The following is a 23616-nucleotide window of genomic DNA, read 5'->3' as shown; positions in this document are numbered from 1 at the left end:
TCAATTGTATACACTGTCTAGACTGAGATACACCTTTCAGGTGGTATATAATCAAAATATAGTGTGTACCTACCTTCTAAAAATGAAATCGACATCTCTGAATATGTATTAAGGTTATATTAAACAAGAATGTTCTTTTACTAGAAAATGATGATTAAACAGAATATTCCTGACTAGTGATTTAAATCATTAAAATAGAGCCCTTCTGTGAAGCTATTTCAATCGATTTGATTTCAATCAAATCAACCCAGACGGACACACAAATAGAGGGCTCAGACTCTGCTGCATACCCCAATGCTAATTCTGTCCCCATAACCACTCCTACAACACCATGTATATGATAGATGCCATTACCTACCAACAGTGCCATTCTGCTGTCTACAGAAGGCAAACAGGTCAGTCTCTATGTTAAAAAGGGGGGGGGCATAGATTTCACACCAGAGATGGCAGTATATAGAACCAATGGGACAACATTTTTAATTGTATCTAATTAAATAATCATTTCTATCATATACAGTGTTAGTTAACTTAGCATTGCTAGGTAACATAGCTGATGTTACCACCCATTACTGCTAATATGAATTATCACCATGTATACTTTAAGTTTGTCACACGAGTAGGCATATCTTTGCCATCTGGGTGTGTGTGTGTGTTACATATGTACATACACACAAACCTATGCACACCAAGGATTACTGCATGGATCTGATGAAGTGGTCTCTTTCCACAAAAACTTATACGCTACGACCAATTTGTTAGCTTTGTGCTTTCAGCCTCACTGACCAGCTGCCTCATCTAACCTGGCTTTGGACACAGATGCAGTGAGTTCTTCACCTGAACCATGAATCTCAAAACCCTCACAACACAGGCCTACGTTACACTCCTAAATAAACCGGCTATGAAATCCAAAAGCAACGAAGGTAAATGAAAACACCATACAGCCAAGTATATTGCTACAACATCTCATCCTATTAGGACAACAATTATACTCCTTATATCTCTTTTTTTACTGCAGAGATGAAGCCAGTACAAAGACAATATTCAATAGCAAATTATTATGATCTACCATTTGTTGAAAAGTGTAGCTTCCACAGGGATCATCTTTTTTATTAGAGATAAAGGCAAGAGCCATTTCCCTGTAAAACCTCACATACCTCACTTTAAATAATTACTTTCACATCCTATATGGCCAATTTTAATCAAAAGAAGGACCTTTGCTAACTCAGCAGAAAGACACTCTCTTTAGATTGTGAGCCCCTTTGGGACAGAAAACGACGTCTCATTTCTTTTGCTATGTAAACAGGCTTGAGACTTTTTCCTGTTGAATAGCAGTACAGAAATATTGGCCGACATATTGCACCTCGAAACCTCAGCATTAGGAAGCCTCCAGGGCTGTTGCAAAACTCCTTAAACAACACGGCGGCACTTGCATCATGCTATTTCCACTGTACTTCCATGCGCTGTTTTAAGGAGTTTTTTTAAAAAACAGCCCACATCTGCAACAGCCACAGGGCTGCTTTTTACGTGTTCAACAGCCCTGGAACATTGCTGACGCCAAGGTTTCAATGCACAGCATGTCAACCTTTCTAAATAATAAAAATAGACACACACAAAATATTCTCAGAGTGTCATGAGACTGGGAATAATAGGTTTACTTTGTATTTGGGGGTTTCCCCCCTCTTAATGTCACTATATATTTTTCTTTTGAAAACTCTGTAGCTGCTGCCACCATAAAATCATATTAAACCTTTTTGTCTCTTTATGCTGGTCAACACGGCTTCACAGAGTGTGAGGAGGGCTCAACAGAATCACTCAAACCAGATGTCTTCCACACAAAAATTAAGAAGCAACTTTACTTTCTTTGTTTTAGATTATCATCAAAGGTTTGAATATTGCTACTTGTCAGTAGGGTTCTGAACTTGCATCAGTTACTAGGTTAACATAAACTGAACTCGTGGCTTTTGTGCACACCTCCCAGGTGTTCGACAACCATTTAACCAGTTACTGTCCTTAAGTAAATCTTCCATTTAAGATTCGGTTATCAACAACAAATATTTATATACCACTTTTCAACAAAAATTTCCGAAGTAGACACAGAGAAATAATAAATAACTAAGATTGTAGCAATCGGCCCCTCCCTTATCCTAAAGAGTGAACGGGAAGAAAACCCTGTCCTGTCTGTCAGGCAGTGACCTCTAGGGATCAGCCACTCAGCACACGGTGACCGGTACTTAGAGGGTCTGGCAGCAGGAAGTGAAGGGGTCCTTTGTTCTGATGCAGTTGGAGCCAGGTGGGGGAAGCAACAGGTTGGCTGGCCAAGCCATGGCAGCAACCAGGAATTCTGCAGAGGCCTGAAGTCTCTACCATGGTTTTGGTGAGTTCAGGAAGAAGCCAGGGCTTAGCTTCAGAGGAGGGTTAGGTAGATGGCGTCAGCTTTCTTTATTTTAGTGCTTTGCAGGTCCTTACAACTGGTCTATTGTGTTTTATTTTGTAATGTAAGAATGTTATACCTTTGCCCTTTTTATCCATCCAGGGCACTGCAAAAGTTTCTGTAACCTTTAAAGGTGCTTCTAAAGGTTCCTTACAACTGGGGGTGCTTTTTGAATTATTTTTGCAAAAGGGTAACCAAGATTTTAAAGTGTACCACTCCAAGTATTAACTGGAGCACTTTTTGGAAGTATTCTTGCAAGTACTGAGTGTTTCTTTTCCCTTTAACAGAGCCTGCTAGGGCCTCAGACCAAGGCAGTCTGTTGTCTTTTGAATAAAGTTTTCTCTTTTTATTCTTTATAATTTCACCTGTCTCTGAGTGGATTTTTTACTCAGAAAAAAGGGGGTTTACTCTGGTGTAAACACACCTCAAGTTAATTGTTCAGCAACCTACCAAGTTTTCTCACCATGTGTAGAAATGCATGTGGGAGGTTTTTATATTTTTCCATTTGGGTAAATGAGGAGGAGAGTTTCCTGGACCTATGGAGGTTTGGGTGAAAGGTTGAAAATGTATTAAAAATCACCTGCTTGCCTATTTCTTCTCTGGGGTGGGTGGTAGGTAGCACCCATCATGCCCTACCACCCAACCCACTTTGGTGTCCCTAGGAGCTACCCATGGGAAACAATGGGGTGTTTCAAGTTTCCAGTTTGGCCATTTTTTTGACAAAAGGCTTCAGCCATTTCTGTTTTGTTTCATGCTTGGAGGGGGGGGGGATACAAAATCTGCTTCATGCACATTCCTAATTATTGACAAAGGTCCATTTTATAGGAGGGAGAAGAGGATGAAGTGAAAAGGTGGCAATCCATCTATTCCTCCTCTTCTTCATGCCTGTCCTCTCTCCCTAACCCCCATGTTTCTTGGTCACAGAAGTATGATGGAATATTGGGAATAATATTTATCCCTAATATTGCATTTATATAGAATTTTTGAGTGTGCCAAGTGCTACATATGAATTATCTTGCTGTAATCCTTACAACAACTCTGCAAGATAAATATTATTCCCCCCATATACCAGGTAAGAGGGAGCAGCTTGGCTTAGGCTGCCTTAAGAGTACATGGCACAGACAATATTCAAACCAGAGACATCTCTGTTCAGAGCTCATTATCTTAGCCACTATGCTGCACCAGCTGTCACCAAAACTGTTTATGTTTAATACTGTTCAGTACATAGAGATGTTTAATACTTAGGGCCCTCTTTGACATGTGCTCCAAGGGGACATTTTAAAGATCAGAAATATTCCTATTCATCCCACCCCCCCACCCCAACAACAATTTGTTCTTCTCTTGACAGCTATATAAAAGATTACTACTATGTTGGTCCAATACACAATACACATACAAGTATGAAGAGGATTATCAGTATTGAATCAGATACTGTTTACAGAGTTACATCATTTTCAGCACAATTCAAATACAGGTTGAGTATCCCTTATCTGGACATCCAAAATCCAGAATGCTCCAAAACCCGGACACCACACCGCAACAAAAACAAAAAAACCCCACCTGCAGCTTTTACCTCTCACGGAGCGGAGCCCTACCAGAGGTACGCTTACACTTTTTCTTTTTCTCTGGACCCACCTGGTCCTTTAAATGCTTTGTCTTCTTCGCCGCTTTTTTGGGCAGCAGAGTGGCCATGACAGGGGCCACCACGGGAGCCGAAGCTACCGCTGTTTTGGACACCTTAGGGAGAGCCGCGGCTGCGGTCCCAGCGAGTGAGGGAACCTCGCGACCTCCAAGAGAGCCCCTTCCATCAGGGAGCCTCTCAGGGCGTCTCCCAACTGAGAAATCTCCACGTATTTTAAAGGCACAAATCACCAAAAGGCAAGGAAAACTGAAAAAACTAACTGAAAGCCAACCAAACCTAAATGAATCAGGAAAGGGAAAGGAAAAAAGAGGGAAATGGCAACTCCCTTCCCCCACTCACACACAGCAGAAAGGAAGGATAAGAATAAGGATGGCCAGAGAAGGATAAACGAATGTAAAAGGGTAAAAGCCCTAAGGCTCACAAGTCAGAAAGCACGAAAGAGAGCTAGCAGCTCAAAAGGTACCCCCTCCTCCACGCCCTGCTCAGTTTGGCACCTGCTCTGTCCCATGCCCAAGAGATCTCATTATGCAAACATTCCAAAATGCAGAAAAATCTGAAATCTGGAACACTTCTGGTCCCAAGCAGTCCAGATAAGGGATACTCAACCTGTATACATATTAGGAATAAGGATAGACACCAGAACATCTCCTGTTCTTTTTTACAGAGCAATATTCTTTGTTAAGAGGGGGAGAATCTAGAATGTGCCATGGATACCATATAACATTTAGTAATCCATACATGTTATGATTAAACTCTTCCCTGTATAATAAAGCAGCAAGTAGCAAGTGAAATCCACAGTTCATGATTATTTAACCTGTGTCTATGATTATTTAAGTACCATTTTCTTCCCATTTTTAAACATGACCATGTCAAATGACTGGAGGCAATAACATCACTTAATGCACAAGAACACATCCATTAAAGCATAGATGCATAATGTTCTGTACCGAATTAAAAATCAACCCAAACCTCTTGAACTTCCCCTATTCAAAGCAAGGTCAGACCAATGACAAAGTCTTATAATACTTCCAGAAAAAGCTAAAAAGGTAAGGACTTTCTCAGACAATATGCTTTTTAGAAAAATGAAGACATTATTGTCTTCCTCTTGCTGCATGCTACATACACACTTCTGGTTGTTTTAATCTCCTCCTCCTTCCTGTCTATCATCTATCAGATCAGATGCTAGTAAATTGAAATATATGAAAGACAAGAAGCTGAAGAATGAAAACACCAAACAGTATCTGATCCAAAAATACCACCTAGATTCAAGGAGAATTAGAGAAGTCCTAGAAATAATAAAGCAGCAAATAACAGCAATGTCAAAGAAGATTAGCAGATACGAAGCCAGAATTACACAACACAGGCAGAATCTCCAATTCCAGTCGAATCAGAGACATTTCTACCAAAGCATAGAAGGAGAAACTGCAAGAAACGTAGAAACACCAAATAAAAAAGAAACAGTGCAATTCTGGGGAAAATTATGGGACAATCCAATAGATTATAATAAAAAAGCAGGCTGGATGAAGGAGGTCAAAAAATGTAACCAACAAATGCAAGATCTAATAATAACACCAGAATTAATAAGTGAAAGAGCAAAGAAAATTAAAAATTGGACTGCTCCAGGCGACGATTAACTGCATGGCTTTTGGCTTAAACACCTAACAAGCCTTCATAAACAACTATCAAAACAGTTCAATCACATTTTGCAAGGAGGTGATATTGAACAATGTCTAACAAACGGGAAAACTTATCTCATAATGAAAGGCCCAGCAAAAGGTGCAGTTCCAAGTAATTATAGACCGATAACCTGCCTACCAACCATGTTCAAATTATTAACTGGAATAATAGCAGATGAAGTGATGCAACACTTATTAACTAACTAACAGCTTCCAGTTGAACAGAAAGGAAATTGTTTGAACACCAGAGGCACAAAAGACCAGCTGCTGATTGACAAAATGATTTTAGAAAATTTCAAGAGAAGTAAAACAAATCTAAGTGTTGCATGGATTGACTACAAGAAAGCCTTCGACTCATTGCCTCACACATGGATACTAAAATGTTTAGAAACAACTGGTGTCAGCAAAAACATTCAGATATTTATAAAAAAGCAATGAGCATGTGGAGTACACAGTTAACAATCAATGGCGAGACACTTGGACAGGTTAGCATTAGAAGAGGCATTTTCCAAGGGGACTCACTATCCCCTCTGTTGTTTGTAATCGCCATGGCCCCACTTTCACAAATACTAAACAAAACAGGCCTCGGATACCAAACATCTAAAACATCCAGTAAAATAAACCATCTGCTGTACATGGATGATCTGAAGTTGTATGGCAAGTCCCAGTCAGAAATTGAATCACTGCTAAACACTGTCCGTATATTCAGTAGCGATATAGCAATGGAGTTTGGACTAGACAAGTGTGCTACATTAATAATGAACAGAGGAAAAATAAGAAAAACAGAAGGAATAGAACTGCCCAATGGAAGCAACATCAAGAACCTGGAAGAGAAAGAACCTTACAAATACTTGAGCATTCTCCAGGCTGATAACATTGCACACACTGAAGTTAAAAGAAAAATAGGAAGTGAATACATCAGGAGAGTTAGAAAAATCCTCAAGTCCAAAATTAATGGCGGGAACACCATACAAGCCATAAACATCTGGGCTATACCTGTTATCAGATACACTGCAGGAATAATAGACTGGACCCAGGCAGAACAAGTCAAGAACCGAGCAGAAAAATGGAAAAATAAGCCCCTGCATGGTCAATATTTGCACAATATAAGTGGGAAATCAGACATCACCAAGACCTGGCAATGGCTTAAGAATGGCAACTTGTAGAAAGAAACAGAGGGTTTAATACTGGCTGCACAAGAACAGGCACTAAGAACAAATGCAATAAGAGCCAAAGTCGAAAAATCCACAACAAACAGCAAGTGCCACCTTTGTAAAGAAGCAGATGAAACAGTGGACCACCTGATCAGCTGTTGTAAAAAGATCGCACAGACTGACTACAAACAAAGGCATGACAAGGTAGCAGGGATGATACACTGGAACATCTGCAAAAAATACAAGCTACCTGTAGCCAAAAATTGGTGGGACCATAAAATTGAAAAGGTTGAAGAAAATGAAGATGTAAAAATATTATGGGACTTCCGACTACAAACAGACAAAACATCTGCCACACAATACACCAGATATCACTGCAGTTGAGAAGAAAGAAAAACAAGTTAAAATAATCGACATAGCAATACCAGGGAATAGCAGAATAGAAGAAAAAGAAATAGAAAAAAATCACAAAATACAAAGATCTACAAATTGAAATTGAAAGGCTGTGGCAGAAAAAGACCAAAATTAACCCAGTGGTAATTGGTGCCCTGGGTGCAGTTCCAAAAGACCTTGAATAGCACCTCAACACCATAGGGGCCACAGAAATCACCATCTGCCAATTACAAAAATCAACTTTACTGGGAACAGCCTATATTCTGCAACGATATCTATAACAGCAGAAACAACATTGACAATAAAATTCAGCCATCCCAGGTCCTTGGGAAGGACTCGATGTCTGGATAAAACAAACCAGTCAATAACACCTGTCTGACTGTGTAAACAATTAATAATACTGTCAAATCCAAGTTTTGCAGATGTCAGACACATCCCTAAATTTAGCAATAATGTACTGAGGCACTACGCGCCTGCTGCAGCTTTAGAACTTAAAACTGTTTTTAAACGGTTTTTCATGTGGTAAAGGGTAAACATTTGTTTTATCTTTTGAACATTCATTCAGCCCTTTAAAGAAAGAGGTGGGAAGGCTAACATTTTCCCTGCAAAAAATGTTTGAGTAGACCTAGAAAACCTTGACACTCTAGTATGTCTTATACCAGTGTGCCCATTTCTATATGGATCCTAAGGAGTATTTAAACACATTTATATCCACGTTTTTTTCCTGTATAACCAGTCACAGAGGCTCCCTAGAGTAGCACATTCTCCGATGTGCTACTGGAAAAGGAAACTTTTCCACATCATTTTGTGCACCAAAAAAATCCCTGCAATTCTCCCATGGAATGGGAAGTGGAAATACAAAATACTGGGGCAGGACAAATCATGCTGGGATTTAATCCTGCATCAGCTGAGAGAGCACACTAGAACAAACTCAACAACTCCACGGACACCTCTCATTGTCTCGGGAAAGTCTGTCCACCAACACAAGGAAAGCCATCATAAACTTCAAAGAATTTTAGGTTTCCTCACTATTCCAGGCAAACAGCTCATCATATGGTAAAAAATTTCCTGGACTTTCCTGCATGAATTTCCTGCATGAGAGGAGGGAATAATGCACAATCTGATATAGTTACAGGGGGATCTGGACAGGTACCAAGGTCCCCTGCATAATGGGCAGAGGCATCTTTTATGTTGGTGGCTCCTTTATATTTTAGCAGGGTGAGAGCAACTGTCCCTATAAAGTCAAAGGAACATAGGAAGCTGCCATATACTGAGTCAGACCATTGGTCCATCTAGCTCAGTATTGTCTACACAGACTGGCAGAAGCTTCTCTAAGGTTGCAGGTGGGGATCTCTCAGCAATATCGTGGAGATGCCAGGGAGGGTACTTGGAACTTTCTGCTCTTAGGGCAGAAGATATTCTTTCCATCCCCGGAGAGGAATATCTTACAGTGCTTACACATGAAGTCTCCCATTCATATGCAACCAAGGTGTATCCTGCTTAGCAAAGGGGGCAATTAGTGCTTGCTCCCACAAGACCAGCTCTGCTCCAGTACAGCATGCCTCCAGAGGCTGTTGCTGGTGTCTCTGGGGGTGAGGGCATTTATATATCACCTAATGGCACAGCAGGAAATTACTTGACTAGCAAGCCAGAGGTTGCCAGTTTGAATCCCCACTGGTGTGTTTCCCAGACTATGGGAAACACCTATATCGGGCAGCAGCAATATAGTAAGATGCTGAAAGGCATCATCTCTTACTGCGTGGGAGGAGGCAATGGTAAACCCCTCCTGTATTCTACCAAAGACAACCACAGGACTCTGTAGTTGCCAAGAATAGACACCAACTCGACGGCACACTTTACCTTTACTTGGGAACAGAGAACCAACTTCTATTTTATTTTGCTTGTGTGAACTGCTTTCAGAACTTTTCTTGTTGAAGAGTGTTAAATAAATGTGTTAATAAACATACAAGCTTGGTCTATTTTTAATAAATTAATTAATTAACACACAAGAGGTGGAGAGTTTGCCTTGCAACAGGCAGATCTGGACTCCAGGTAAGAAGGCAGCTGATTCCAGAGATCAGCTTGGTGTTCAAAAGCCATTAGGAAAAAAGGGATATTTCAGTACTATCTATCTATACACACACACACACACACACACACACACATGTTAGAGCAAAGGGTAGGAGGAATGTTTATTCTGAAACAGTTAATGTAATTAAACCCTTTCACCCATTTATCCAGAATATTGGAGAACACCACAGTATCCCCTGAAATTAGCTCAAGCTCTTAAGCCAAATGTTTCTTCCTCTAGAAATCAGTAGAATTCCACTATGGCATGAGTATATATTGTTACAGCAAAGATAATAGGCAAAATTACAATACATTTCCAGCAGAAGGAGTAAGTTTCTTCTTCCATACAAGCCAACAACACAGAGATAGTTGAAATGTGTGGCCTCCAACAGTTAGAATATGTAAGATGGACTCATTACCTGGCAATGCAGGATATGACCCTCTGCCCCAATGATTCTCTCTCATGGTTACCCAGAGTCTCAATTTGCATCCCACCAAGACTTATTAATGAACTAGTAGGCACAGGCACAAAGCATCTGCACCTCTAGTTGGGCTCAGCCATCTTCCCCCCCCCCATGCTGCTGCCTCACCCTGGGGGACCAGGGCCAGGCTGTCCCACCACTGCCTCGCCATCCTCCTCGGGGCGGCAGTGCTTCACCTGCCACCCGTCCTCCTCCCGCCGCCTGTCGCCCTCTTGCCTTGCTTCTCAGGGCGGTGCCACCGCCTCCCTCCACCTTGCCGTCCTCCTCGGGGTGGCGGGGCTTTGCCCGCCACCCGTCCTCCCACCGCCCATCGTCCTCTCACCCTCCTTCTCCAACTGCGTGCCGCCCCAACCGGCTCCTGAAGCGTGCTCCTCCCTCCCGCTACTGGTCGCGGCTGCAGCAGGAGTGGAGCTTGCCACATCCCCACACATCCCCTCTACAGGAATTAATTATATAGAAGATAGATGTCTACCATCAGTGGCATCACCCACATCCCAGTACACAACAGTAACGGAAAAGCTTATCTCATGTTCTAGCAACGAAACTCTTCTCAAGCCAAATCAGGGTTCAGTTCATGAAATACTGCAGTGCATAAAGCTAACAAGTGTCTGTCACTAAATGGAAACTGACATGGCTGTTAAGCCTAAAGTACACAAACTGGCAGTTAGCAGACAGGGAGTAGCATTATAAGGGCTGCACAAGGTTTTCACTGACAGTGACTGCAGTTACACAAAGAAATATTTTCCAATACAACAAAAACATAAACCTCAAGACTAGAAATAAGGTTTCGAGCATTTCTCCTCAGAGCAGAAATAAAATGTTACCTCAACAGTTTATGGGTTAACAGTGAGAGTGGGCGGGGGAGGCATTTACAAGGGAGAATCAGTGGGCAGGACCAGATATTGAATCCTTCCCTGATTCAACAGTACTTCCCAAGCCTCTCCCCAACAACTGGGCTTATTACTGGTATTGGGGAGCGGGCAGAAAATGCAGAAAACACAACTGGAGGGAGAGTTTTAGAAGGAAGAATCAAAAGGACAAGGGAAGGGTTAAGCACTCATTCATTCTCCTATGCAAATGCCTCTCCACTTCATTAGCATTGTAACACATGAATTTATATACTGCCTAATATAGAAATCTCTAGGTGGTGTACAGAATTAAAACAAAATATAGAACATAAAATATTTGCCTCATACACATGTAGCTCTACACTCAGCTTCTCACGCTAAATTGTGGAATACCAGAAGAATCTACTACAACTTTAATCAGAAACCATCTCTTATTCCAGGAGTTACAGCTATTTGATATGTTTCCATAAAACTGCATTTCTTTCCTCCCCTTCCTCCCCAGAGGGCCTGGCCCATTCAGATGACCAGCCCCATCACATGATCAGAGCAGGGATACACAGCAAGCATGCCCACTCCGGCGTCATTGAAGCAAGTCCCAATGCACTGCCAGGACATCCTTCAATGGTGTGAGTGATCAGAAACTCAGTTTAAACATAGTTTTGTAGCACATGTAGAGGGGCAATTTGGATGAACGCACCCTCACACAATTAAAGGACTCCCAACAGCGCATCAGGATGTCCTTTAGAGATGTCGGGATGGGCACGTTCCCACCTGAATGTGTGTTCCAGCGGATGCTCGCCAAAGTGGCTAACAGATGATCCACTTACAAGTTGAAAGGCATCAGAATGCCAACTCTGACTACTAAATTCAGTATCAGAAAAACATGAGATACATGAACTGCAAATTTTCCATTTCAAAGTTTTCCAGAAAACCTACATCCCTGGTTAGGGTACTTTCTCAAGAAATAGTTTCTGGCAGAGAAGGGCTCAGTTTCAAGGGGAAAATTGGAGTCTTCTCTGCCAGTGAATTCTAGCCTGCCATTTTACAAAGTAAGATGGGATATTATTCTCTTGTAATATCATTGCAACAAACATTCTTATAATACATTTATCACCATCATCATTAGAATATCCAAAAGCAGGACAAGCCAGAAGGCCTTGCCTTGCTGAATTTCTCCACTCCATGCCCTCCCATCTAAAATCGGAAATACACCCCTGCATTATCATCCTCATCTTACCCCACTAGCTGTGGAGAGGCCAGAAAAAGGCAATTGTCATCAATTTTCTTGAATTCTTATTAACATTTTTTGCAAATAGGAGGAGGATATAGTTCAGGTTTGTATAGATCCAAGTGTCACCCACTTTGAGGTGCTGCAGACATTTTCATCCAAAGAGTGACAATGCTTCCAATTCTTTTTCAAATTTTAGTGTCAGCTGTCCTTGACAGAGATCAAGCCATGTCACAAGTCCTTTTACTGGGAAGACAGATGGGCATCAAAATAATTCTAAGTATCTGATATCCTATAGCCTACTTTGGGCTAGAAATTAAGTACTGAACAGCAATGTCAGACTGAAAAGCCCAGGTCTTAGGATTTAAAAACTCCAGCTTAAAAATTTGATAAAGCAAGAAAGCACTTCCTGTTCATCTCCCTGAGGGATATTGTCCTGGCGATTAGACCAACGCTCTAGTCCCTAGCACAGCACTTCTCTCCTCGAGTTTCCCTTTGTGGAGCAGAGGAGCAAGCAGAAAAAGAGGAGCTATTCTCTCTCCTCGTCTTGGTCAGCAGCCAGGGAGGGAAGGGAGGAGCAACAGCTGGCCAGTTGGGTGAGGCAGATGCAACCAGTTTTCTCCATTTGCCTGGGAAGATGAGAGGAATGCTGGCTCAGATGCTCTCTTCCTTGTCAGATGTGCTTGTTTGAAAGTCCACACAAGGCTCAGAGCCGCACAAAGCAGCAAGCAGCAGCATTTTTTCCATTGTCATTTCTACCTGCCTAGCTCGCCTGCTGATACGCGACATACAGGAACAGTGTGCCTTTCTGTATTCACGTGGCATTTTGGGAAACTCACCACTTCCACCTTGGGCTTGCTGGCAGGCAGCTGTGTGCCTGCCTTGCTCCAGATGCATATTGGCTGTGCTGCCTGGTTCTATGGACAGCAGCACACCCTCTCACATACAGCATACACATATCAAACGTAGCAGCAACTACCATTTGGGCCAGACAGCAGCAGCTGCTCCACCCACTTCAGCTTGAAGCTTGAACTAGCTGACAAATGATGCTGCACTCACCACATGTCAATTTTGGACCAGGAAATTGTGGTGTATCCTTCTGAATTACAAGCCACCAAAAAAAGAAGAAGAAGGTGGACCCTACTATGAACACATATTACCTTTAATGAACCATAAAGGAGGCACAAGCAATGGATACAATAATTGTAGCACAGATGAATGACTAAAGGCAATAAAAGCACACAACAGTGACCTCCGTTTTGAAAATAATTATTTGTCGAGGGCAAGAATAAATTCTTCTAGATGTAGAAACTTCCAAACAAGACATGGTTGCTATAATATCCTAAGAGATACATATCAAATATGAAGTTATCTATATATAGTAAGTTACATGACCATTTATAAAGGATAAAACACAATCTTAAGAACTTTTTCAATAAAAGCAAATGTTGGCAATTACTCCTTGAATTCAACATATGTCACAAAAAAGGAGTTACTGACAATTATTTGATATGATTGAAAGTTTCTTAACTTACATTGTCTATAAACATTTTTCATATTTTTTTAAAATCGTACTGTTTATAGATAGGTATTTATCTATATAGATATATCTATATAGCCAGCATGGTGCAGTGGTTAGAGTGCTGGACTAAGACCGAGGAGACCCGAGTTCAAATCCCCATTCAGCCATGATACTTGCTGGGTGACTATGGGCCAGTCACTTCTCTCTCAGCCTAACCTACTTCACAAGGTTGTTGTGAGGAGAAACCTAAGTATGTAATACACCGCTCTGGGCTCCTTGGAGGAAGAGTGGGATACAAAATGTAATAAATAAATAAATAAATAATATTTTAGGATATTCTCGCTTTCAAATTTTGTTTGGAAGATTCTACATCTAGAAGAATTTATTCTTGCACTTGACAAAGAATTACTTTCAAAATGGAGCTCACCATGTCAACATTGTGCACTTATATTGGGTCTCACAGTTCATATGGACTTGTTGTACACACATGATTCTTTATTCTGCATATGGATTCGTACCTCATTTATGGTATATTAAAGGTGATAATTCTCCAGTTACCCACCTTCTACTTTACAGGAAACCAATTCGTCAGTCAAGTACTTGGCAGCACACTTGGCTTCTAGAATGGAGGAGATGCTTTCCCAGTGCTACTTTAACAGATAAACACAAGTGGTTTTTGGTTCTGCTGACCAAAGCCACTTGTGCTGATATCCACAAAATGCCCCTCAAATTGAAAAGTGAAAGTCAAAACGGAGGTGGAGTGCAAGAGTCAGTCCATGCCAATGGAGTAGCAGGATCAAGAGAAGGTGCTCTATCTGCTCAGTCAGATTCAATATAAAGAAGCATAGAAGAGGCTGGAGAACTCCATTTCCGAACAGGAACAGCAACCCTTTGAGCAACTCAAGTTCCAGGATGTGGAACTGACAAAGATGAAGCAGGTTTTTGGAAGAAGAAGAAAAGCAGCTCTGTGAAGAGTCTGAAGTGGTCAAACATTGCACCTGCAATGGCCACTGTGGCAACAGGAAGTGCAGCTGCTAGAATAAGTAAGTGGCTGTATTTCCTGAGAAGTGTCGAACCGGACTCTGGTGTCTTGGTTCTGGAGGAAACTAATAAGCAAGAGATCTTGGTCCCCAAAAAGCACATACAACCTCATACTTCACTATGGATAACATGGAGGCTGAAGAGAATCTACTGTCAACTGTGAAGAAAGTGGAGGAAGCAAGCTCTGACCAGTACAAGTGGGATCTTCTCTGGCAAGTAGATGATGGATGAAATCTTGTAGACTAACGTAGTTGAGAAAGAGCTTCCTTAGAAACCTTCCAACTTCCTCATCCCTTATACCTTTCTAGCTCTAAACCTCCATTTGTTCAAAGCCACAAGATCACGTTAACCACATACTCAATCTAATCAGGGCATAATACTCCCTTATCCATTAAAAAAGTCTCACACAGGAAATAGACAACTTAATTGGATGCTTAGGATCTTGATACCAATTTTAAACCTCACCTCGAAACTCCTTTATCTCTTCAGGGATGTCAAACACTGCAGCACCTAAGCGATAAAGAAGATAGACAAGTGACAACCACCCCATGTGGCTTACACTTGATTGCAGGAGATTGTCCTCCACCTTTCTCCTCCTACCCTGTGTGGGTAGCTTGAAAAAACATTATTGGATGCATAATGTGGTTGGCTCCCCACCCTCAGCCACCTCCCCCAAAGCTGGACCAAAGGCTTGGATATGATTCTGCTTGTAAGCACTCTTTTAGACTCTTAGGCATTAGCACACAAAAAACACACCTTTTATTTATTTATTTTTTAAAAAATATTTATTTTACATTTTATATCCCACTCTTTCTCCAAGAAGCCCAGAGCGGTGTACTACATACTTAGGTTTCTCCTCACAACAACCCTGTGAAGTAGGTTAGGCTGAGAGAGAAGTGACTGGCCCAGAGTCACCCAGCTAGTTTCATGGCTGAATGGGGATTTTTTCCCTCTACCAACCCTGATCCTTGTTCCTTCTACTTTAATAAATATCTTCTTATAAATTGATTTTATTGAACTGTGTGTGCATGTGTAAAGGTTATCCCTGCCATGTACCAGCCAATAAATCATTCTACCTGCTTAGAGAGCTCTAGTGAGGTCTTGCTCAGCAGACACAGAGGGGGCTGGAGGGGCCAGCGACCCACCCCAAACTCAAATCAAAGAGGGGCAGGTCCTTCTTACCGTGTCTGAGGTTGGAGTAAGTGGAAGGGAGGTGGTGGCAGCAACCCAAAAAGGCTTCAGGAGAAGCTCTAAAAAGCCAAGGGCTATTCCCCCAAACGTCTCGACAAACGTGCCCATAGGTTTTGAATAAAGGAACTTGAAGCATTAAAAAGCCAAACTTCCAGCCAAAGTTCAAAAAATATTGGCTTTAACTTTTTAAAATTTGCAAGCACCAGTGGGTGTTCCTTCTTAAAGGAACACCCACCTCATTACTTAAATTCAAAGCAAAAACATTTCACAATTTTTTTTTTAACAGCAGCAACTTCAATTCATATCTCCAAGCAGTAGATATTCAGTTATGCAGGCAGTCTGTAGAGTTGCTAGGGACTCCGATATATAAATGGATCTCCTCCTTTTGCAAGGACTATCCCACACCGGAATGCCCTTCCACTCTGCTGCACAGGGAAGCCCACATGCATAAATACTGTACTCAATACAACATCACTTCTAAGAACATTCATTAGCTCTCACATTCCCCAAAGTTTAATAGTCTGTTTTTCTCTGAACACAAGCCGAACATAGCTGTCAACTAGACAGACTGTCATGCACTCAGTACTTCGGAAAATAAAGTTAGTCTATATATACTCACTACTCTCTTAATATGGATACAACAGACTAGCGCTTGAACTAAGATGCAAATAAAATCATATGCAGAAATAATGGCAATAATAAATTATCTAAAATGGCAAAACTAGAGAGCACTTAAAGGTCTCTCTCCAGATTCCAAGCCATATTCACTTTGGGTACATATTAAGATTCAAGACAAAAATTAATAATAGTTTTAATTATGTTTACATACAGTTCTGAGAAACAGTTCAAAAATGGATAATATTAAAATTGGTCTGTATATACAATTGTGAAATATTCCATTTCTATTTGTCATATTAGTCACTGGTTCACACTAATATTCTATGTCTTTGAACAAACTTTTTAAACAAAGTAATAACAGTATATATCATCAACATTTAGAAAGTGCTTACATTTTAACAAATGCATTTTTTTCAGATAACACAGCTGATAGATGTCTAGGTTAACTACATAGAAGCATAGGTTTGCTATCCATCAGAATAAGGCTTGATTAAGCAATAAACAAGTTTATTTCTTTTGCAGTTGACACACGGAGACACACACACACCCCCATCAAGTAGGCAGGGAAAGGAGCTCCCAGTCAGCGAAGCTCTGTAGGGTCCGACCAGGCTCCATCCCTGGTATTAGCCCCACCCACCCCGTGTCTGCCCTCAGAGGACATTGTCCTCTGGCTGCCAAAGAGCCCCCTACACTCCTGGCATAGACACCCTATTTGGGAATATTTTGAAGAATAAGTAAAGAGGAAAAATGTGTCTAGTAAAAGCAGTGCAACAAGGAGATGCAGGGCAACTTGACACAGATAATGAGTAAAGCTATCCATTACATTAAAAAAACAAACTAGGTTACAGGATACTATTTCCTAAATTAATAAAAATCACATTTTATCTTAACTGTAGATTGTTTGACACTCTTAACCACCACCAATTTGGGGACTACTCAGGAAGAACATCTCGCTCAAAACTTGTTTACATGATGAGCTTATCCTTATCTTTGGAACTTATCATTCCCTAATAAACCCTGGTAACAATGGCAGCCCATTTTCCAATCATCATACTCCAACAATTACTTGAGTACATAGCAAGGCACAAGCTTATTGCTTATAAGACTCACATTAACTCTGGTTCAACCCCGGAACCCAACTTCCACAATTACTAAAACAATTTACTGAGTACTTAAGACACTCAGAGGGTGAGCTAATTAGTGGGTCAGCAAATTGGAAGAGTTACAAATATTATACTTAACTGTGCATTAGAGGGGAGATCACTTACAAGTGACAGATACAGAATAGAGTGAATTATGACCAACTGGAGGAGGGAACACAGAAACCCTCACTATTCTGAGAAATAGTGTACCCCAAAGTCTAACCTGTCTTAGCTTCACAGTCTGCATACATCCTATTTAACAGCTTGTTCCTGTAGACCTTAGACAAATTACGTTACGCCATGTAATGAGGCCTCTGAGTTGCAGAACACCTTCAGGTGATCTACACTGAAGAAAAGACAAAGAAAAGAGTATGCTTTAATCCTTTAAGTCAATTTCCCTGAAAATCTCTCTCCCAGCTGTTGCTACCCTTGCAGAATCCCAGATCTGTATCTGCAAGGGAAATACAGGTCTGAAAAACAGAGAGTATACATTTTTTAAAATGACTTGAGAAAGGGGGAAATTAGGTTGGCAGGGGGAGGGTTAAGCACTCTCTTCCCTTCCACCATTTCTCTAACTGAGATCACCCTCATCCCCAAAGATGTATTGCAGCTCAGAAGCGGCCAAGAGAGCTTCATAACACATATACCACAGTGTAATACATGGCTCCCTTCTTAGTCATATAGTTCTAATAACATTAAACTGAACATTGTACTCTTCCCAAATATATATACAGTCAATTACTGTACACTCACATCTATTTTCACCACTCCTCAAATATTTTTGGCTGACACGAGTGAAATTATTCAAAGTAGTCCCACTGAAATTAAAAGGACAAGTTAGGCAAATAGGATTACTTTGAGTAATTTCACTCATGTCAGCCATTACTATATAGCATCATCTATATACAGGTCGCCACCTTAAGTGGTGCAGTGGGGGAAATGCCTGACTTACAAGCAGAAGGTTGCCGGTTTGAACCCCCGCTGCTCCTATATTGGGCAGCAGCGACATAGGAAGATGCTGAAAGGCATCATTTCATACTGCGTGGGAGGAGGCAATGGTAAAACCCTCCTGTATTCTACCAAAGAAAACCACAGGGCTCTGTGGGCGCCAGGAGTCGAAATCGACTTGATGGCACAAACTTTACTTTTACCTTTATATGCAGGCCAGCTTTCAAAGATTGAGAGGACAGGTCCTTAGAGGCTTACAACAGATAAAATGGGTACCGCTAGAAGATCAGACAGACAACCACCACCACTTGGCAGAATTGCAAATCTTACTGCTCTAGACACTCAGTCCTTCCAAATTCCATTTTGGTGGTTAAGATTTACAAACTACAGGGCTGAACTTACAATCAAAGTAATTTATGCCATATTTGGGGGGCCACTTTCCTTTTCACAGTCTATTTACAAACAAACAAATATTGTCCATAAGTAAGGCGGGGGTGGGGGGGTTCATTCCAAACACCACAACATATTAATTGCCTGGCTCCCAAAAAACTTCTGTAGGCCTGATGTCTACATCACTGAAGACAGTGTTAAACGTTGAGCCTTCAGGATGGGGGCCTATCTTCTCACTCTGTAAAGTGCCATGTGCACAGTTGGGGTTATATTATTACGCTTTAAATGGAAGGTAAGCAAGAAAGTCAGATGAAAGTAACACATCATGAGCAGGAAAAGTTGGAGTTGAATGAGGTAAGAAAGAATACAACACACTGGAAACGGTTCTCTCCATTACAGCTCAACCCATGAACTACTCTCACAGTATGGGCGCTACTAAACCGAATTGAGTTTATAAATGGTTTTTGGCATTAGAGCTTACTTTTCAAACACTTGCATCAGCCTTCAGCAGGAAGGCTAGTGTTAACATGTACTACATGACAGAATTTGTAACAAGGCCTAGTCACACAACAGTGACCACCATGTCCACACTTTGTACTAGTGTCCCTATCAACCTGACTCAGCCAATGGTTACAATAATAGGAAATTCTGGAGCACCAATTCTAATGAAGACTGGGCCTATGCCTTTTTGGTCAGCAGTTACTATACATGTGAGAATAATGTGGATTCAACTAGACCAGCTGTGATAAGAAAAAATAATCTGCACATCTGAGTGGATCCCAGAGGAGTGGGTACATATTTAAGGCAGAAAAGTGAGGAAGAGACTGAATGTACACTTACACTATAGACTTACCATGGTTTTATGCCCATTTAACTGGCATAAGATTCCCCCAAAGAACCCTGGGATCTGGAGTGAGGCGAAGGTGCTTAACATTCTGTTAGAGCCCCCACAGACATAGACCAAAGGATGCCAGTTTCCAGGGTTCCTCAAGAAGAAGGAAACTGTTACACTAGAGTAACCCTGTTATGTAAGCATACCCTAAGAAGCAGAAAGAGCCAATAAACTGTAAACAGAAAGTATCAGAATCCAGTCATGGTATGGAAATAAGGGAATGGGGGTAAGGAAGCCATAGAGTGATAGATATGTTGAAAGGAGCATAAGCGGGGTTGGGGTTGGAAAGCAGCAAACAAACATTGGGATGATGAAAACATGGCTAGAAAAGAAAATGGACAGAAGGCCAAATGGGAATATATATAAGAAATTCCAGAATTTAACAGAAGGAAAAAGGACAAAGTTGTACAGTAAACAAAGAAATAATATTCAGAAGAATGCCATGGAGATAGATCAGAGTTGCTGAAAAATCTCCATCTCAATAATGCCCCAGTTTCATTGGAGCTGAACAAAGTATGCTCCCCAAAATGGCTCAACTCCAAGCAGTTCATTTTCTACATAGGTACATACAATATGTCTGGTACCAATCCTATATTTATCCTTCTTCCACAAACTCACAGATCAGCAGTTGCCAAACAGTCAGCATTCACCTGCATCTCACCCACACAGACTCATTATGGACCACACCTTCCAAAATGCCCACTTTCCCTTCAATTTTGTTGTCTGATGATTTAAGCACAGCATGCACAGTTCAATCAACTCTCTCTACATTCATACAGATCCCTCTTTCAAACCTACATCCTGAGAAGCCACATCTTATGCAAAGGCGGATTTTTCCCCTTTGCTCAGTGCCCACCAAAACTGTGTTACATAAGCAGATCCAAACTGACAACATTGCAGACTTTTAAAACAAAAAATCAACATAATACCTGTGCATTATTAGCAACTAGACCAAAAGGAATTGTACACTGACCCACCAAAGAATTTCACTGTGCACCTTCCACTTAACACTTTCAGAGGATAACAAAGCCACAAAGGAGGTGTGGGGAGAGAAATAATCAGAAACTCACCATCCCTCTTCTGCAACTTGTGAAAAATCAAGATCAAGACTCTTTGAGGAGTAGCTTGAAAGCTCTGCTAGTCTTAGGGAAAAGTTAGAGAAGTCTGAGTAAATTGCTGAAGACCAGATAAACCCAAAAGGAGAGATGGAGAGTTCATCCGAGTTTCCTCTTTTGTTCAAGTTCCCTGAGCAGACAAAGAACCAGCAAGCGGCAGCAGGTTTCTCCCCCTCACCCCTTCTCCCTCCCACCTCTCTTCCCCCAGCCCCCGTCCTTGAGGATCCCAAAGCAGCTCAGGTCTAACTTCAGCCTTCCCCTCTTCTCTGAATCGACCCCATAGTCCAACTTTTCAGAAGCCTTTTCCTCGACTTTCCTTCATGCCTCATCACAGCCTGCAGTTCAAAACTTCCCTCTAACTGAGCCTCCCAGAAAAACAATTTTAATGGAGGCGGGAGGGGGCAAGGAGGAGAATCTCTCAAATCATTATTTCCGGTAGATGCACCTCTTTGTTTGGATCCCCTTGACAGTCATTGAGAACAATCCCCTTGGTATTTGGCTTCAGTTAGGTTGGATTTCTCTCCCGATTCCCCAAGGACGAGCCGTGGAGTTCAAGAAAATGGGACATGATGAAGAGTGGGGAAGAAGGAATACTCACGCGCAACGCCGGGGGGCGGCGGGGGATGGGGACGGGAAACCAGATTTTGGTGAACACTTTTTCCTTTCACTTTTGGAAAGTCATCCAGCCCAGGAGAACAAAAGCGTCATCGTGGCCATGAGCTCAGCAACAGCAAGCTCTTCCCAGCTTTTGACATTTCTACCTGTTGCACAGGGAGACGGAGGAAGAGGGAGTGTGGTGGGACTAACGAGAGCATCCATCCCCGCAACAACAAACCATCATCGAGCTGTTCACCTGCCTGACCCTCTGCTCTGTGGCTGCCGCTTTAGCCAAGCAAAAAGGCGTGGGGTGGGAGGGGAGGCAGAAAGGCAAGGAAAGAGGCAGGCGCCCCCAACCCTTACTCCAAAAGGCGGCGGGAGCGAAGGTCCTCTAACCGCTTGACAGGACACGGCCATTCCCATCATTGTCTCCCAGACTGAACCTCCCCGCCCTTCTCAGCTCAAGGCTCTGGCTCTTTGACATGCTCCTTATCTGATCCAGGAGGAAGGTGAAGAGCGCGCGCACACACCAGGAGCAATCCCAGACAAAACTGCCTTCCCCCTGACTCGGCAGCCAATTATCGCGCGCAGCGAAGAAAGAGAGAGAGAAAGAAAGAGATGCGCACCAACTTTTGCTGGTACAAAGTTCCGCCGCTTTGGGAAAGAAGGGTTGAGTTAGCGACGCAACAAAGAAGAAACGCAACTCACCTTAGCAGGGAGAAGGATAACGCCTTCCGCTTTCTCCTCCTCCTCCAAACGGCTGGTGGGGGTGGGGAAGGAGAAGACAATGTAATTACCGCTGATCCGTCTAGCTGAACTTCGTGGCCCCCCCCCCCCCCCCGCGCCTCTCTCCTTCTCGGATCCACCACCACGCCAATTCCTTGTGTCTTCCCTCCATCCCCCACCCCACCCCGGAGCAAACAAAGACGCAGCGAAGAGCTTGATTTGCTTTGTGTTTAACTTTCTCCTGTCGATCCCGCTTTTGCAACTTTCCCCAAGTCAGTGTGCCTCCTCGTAATTAAAGGGGGTGGGGTGGGGAAGGGGTAGGACACAAAAGAAAAACCAAAATTACTCTCGAGCCATTGCTAATGCACTGCGTGATCTTCCATAGGAACTACCACCGCTTTTTGAAATCAACTGCGCTGACCCCCACCCCTTTAAAAACAAAGAGGGAGGTAAGAATAGCAGCGAGCCCAGAAGTTGTAAGGGTCCATAGGAAGATGGTGATTCCACTGCTCCAAATGCCTGCATGCGATTTGCTAAGGATAACACGAGGAAAGCGGTTATTAGTCCGATAGGACAACAACGCTGCGTCGATAGTAGCAATGCTACGTCCCTTTGTGTGCACGTGCGTGTTAAGTTGAGTAGAAGTTCCGACCGCGCCTGGTTGTTGAGCAATGCGGCCCGCCCGCCAGGCCCCCATTCAGCAGAGCCGGCCCTAGCAAGCGCGTCTGCACTTCTTAGTGTCGCAGACATCGTGTCGCTATTATGGACTGGATCTCCCTGAATACGCGTATCTTTACTGCAAAGTAAGTTCCATTATAGTCAGTGAGACCTCTCAGAGAAGTGTGTGCATAGGGGGCCTAGCGCGTTAAGCCGTATCCTGTTACACTTTCCATCCACCACTCCTTGCTCCAGGGAGGGATGCAAAGAGAAGGGGGCAAACTGCTCCCGAACCGCATAAGGCTGGGGGGCGCACCCCAGTGCGTTTAGTCTATTAATATGAACAGGGGTGTCTTGGGGAGGCAGCAGGAGGAGACCAAACTCAAAAGTTAACTCAAACGTTATCCCAAAAGCCATTACCCGACACAGTCTGTCTTTTCCCCTGAGTTACCTCTTTTTACTGCCCTGCCTTGACGCAATTCACCCTTTCAGTGCATACACGGGAGGCTGACCTGAACATATGAAATAAATTATATGGGAACATATATGAACATATGAAACATATGAAAACAATATGAACATATGAAAACAAATTATATGGCAGACTGAACTGTACAACTTCAGACTTTGATTGGGGCATTAATTTTGAATGCGCCCCCATATAAGAACAAGTCTCTGTACATAAAAAGCAACCTATCAGGGAGAAATATTTTAGCCCCGTCAGCACATTTTCAACTTGCAAGAAGTGTTTTGCTTCTCCTTCTGTTGGTGCTGCTGCTGCTTCTTTTCAAATATGTAGGGAACATTCAGAACCACCATTTCTCAGCTGCAGTCTGAAATGATAGTCTATTCC

At 42.3% G+C, this 23616-nt stretch overlaps 1 long non-coding RNA gene across 16 annotated transcripts in view; it reads right to left on the bottom strand.

Moving 5' to 3' along the window:
• Positions 1 to 22750, bottom strand: part of LOC128323519 (uncharacterized) — a 440731-nt gene extending 417981 nt beyond the window's left edge. For 10 of the 16 annotated variants that reach the window (XR_008306324.1, XR_008306320.1, XR_008306322.1 and 7 more), the window contains exon 1: positions 22089 to 22266. This is a non-coding gene — a long non-coding RNA (uncharacterized LOC128323519). Of the gene's footprint in view, positions 1 to 20738; positions 20891 to 21381; positions 21937 to 22088; positions 22267 to 22452 lie in introns of those variants that run through there. The other 6 variants (XR_008306317.1, XR_008306318.1, XR_008306326.1 and 3 more) reach the window with 4 other exon arrangements.
• Between the last annotated feature and the right edge of the window lie 866 nt (positions 22751 to 23616).

The sequence above is a fragment of the Hemicordylus capensis genome, chromosome 4, assembly GCF_027244095.1.
Source record: "Hemicordylus capensis ecotype Gifberg chromosome 4, rHemCap1.1.pri, whole genome shotgun sequence".
Taxonomy (NCBI): Eukaryota; Metazoa; Chordata; class Lepidosauria; order Squamata; family Cordylidae; genus Hemicordylus; species Hemicordylus capensis.
The sequence above is the reverse complement of the archived record's forward strand: the minus strand, read 5'-3'. Positions and strand labels throughout refer to the sequence as shown.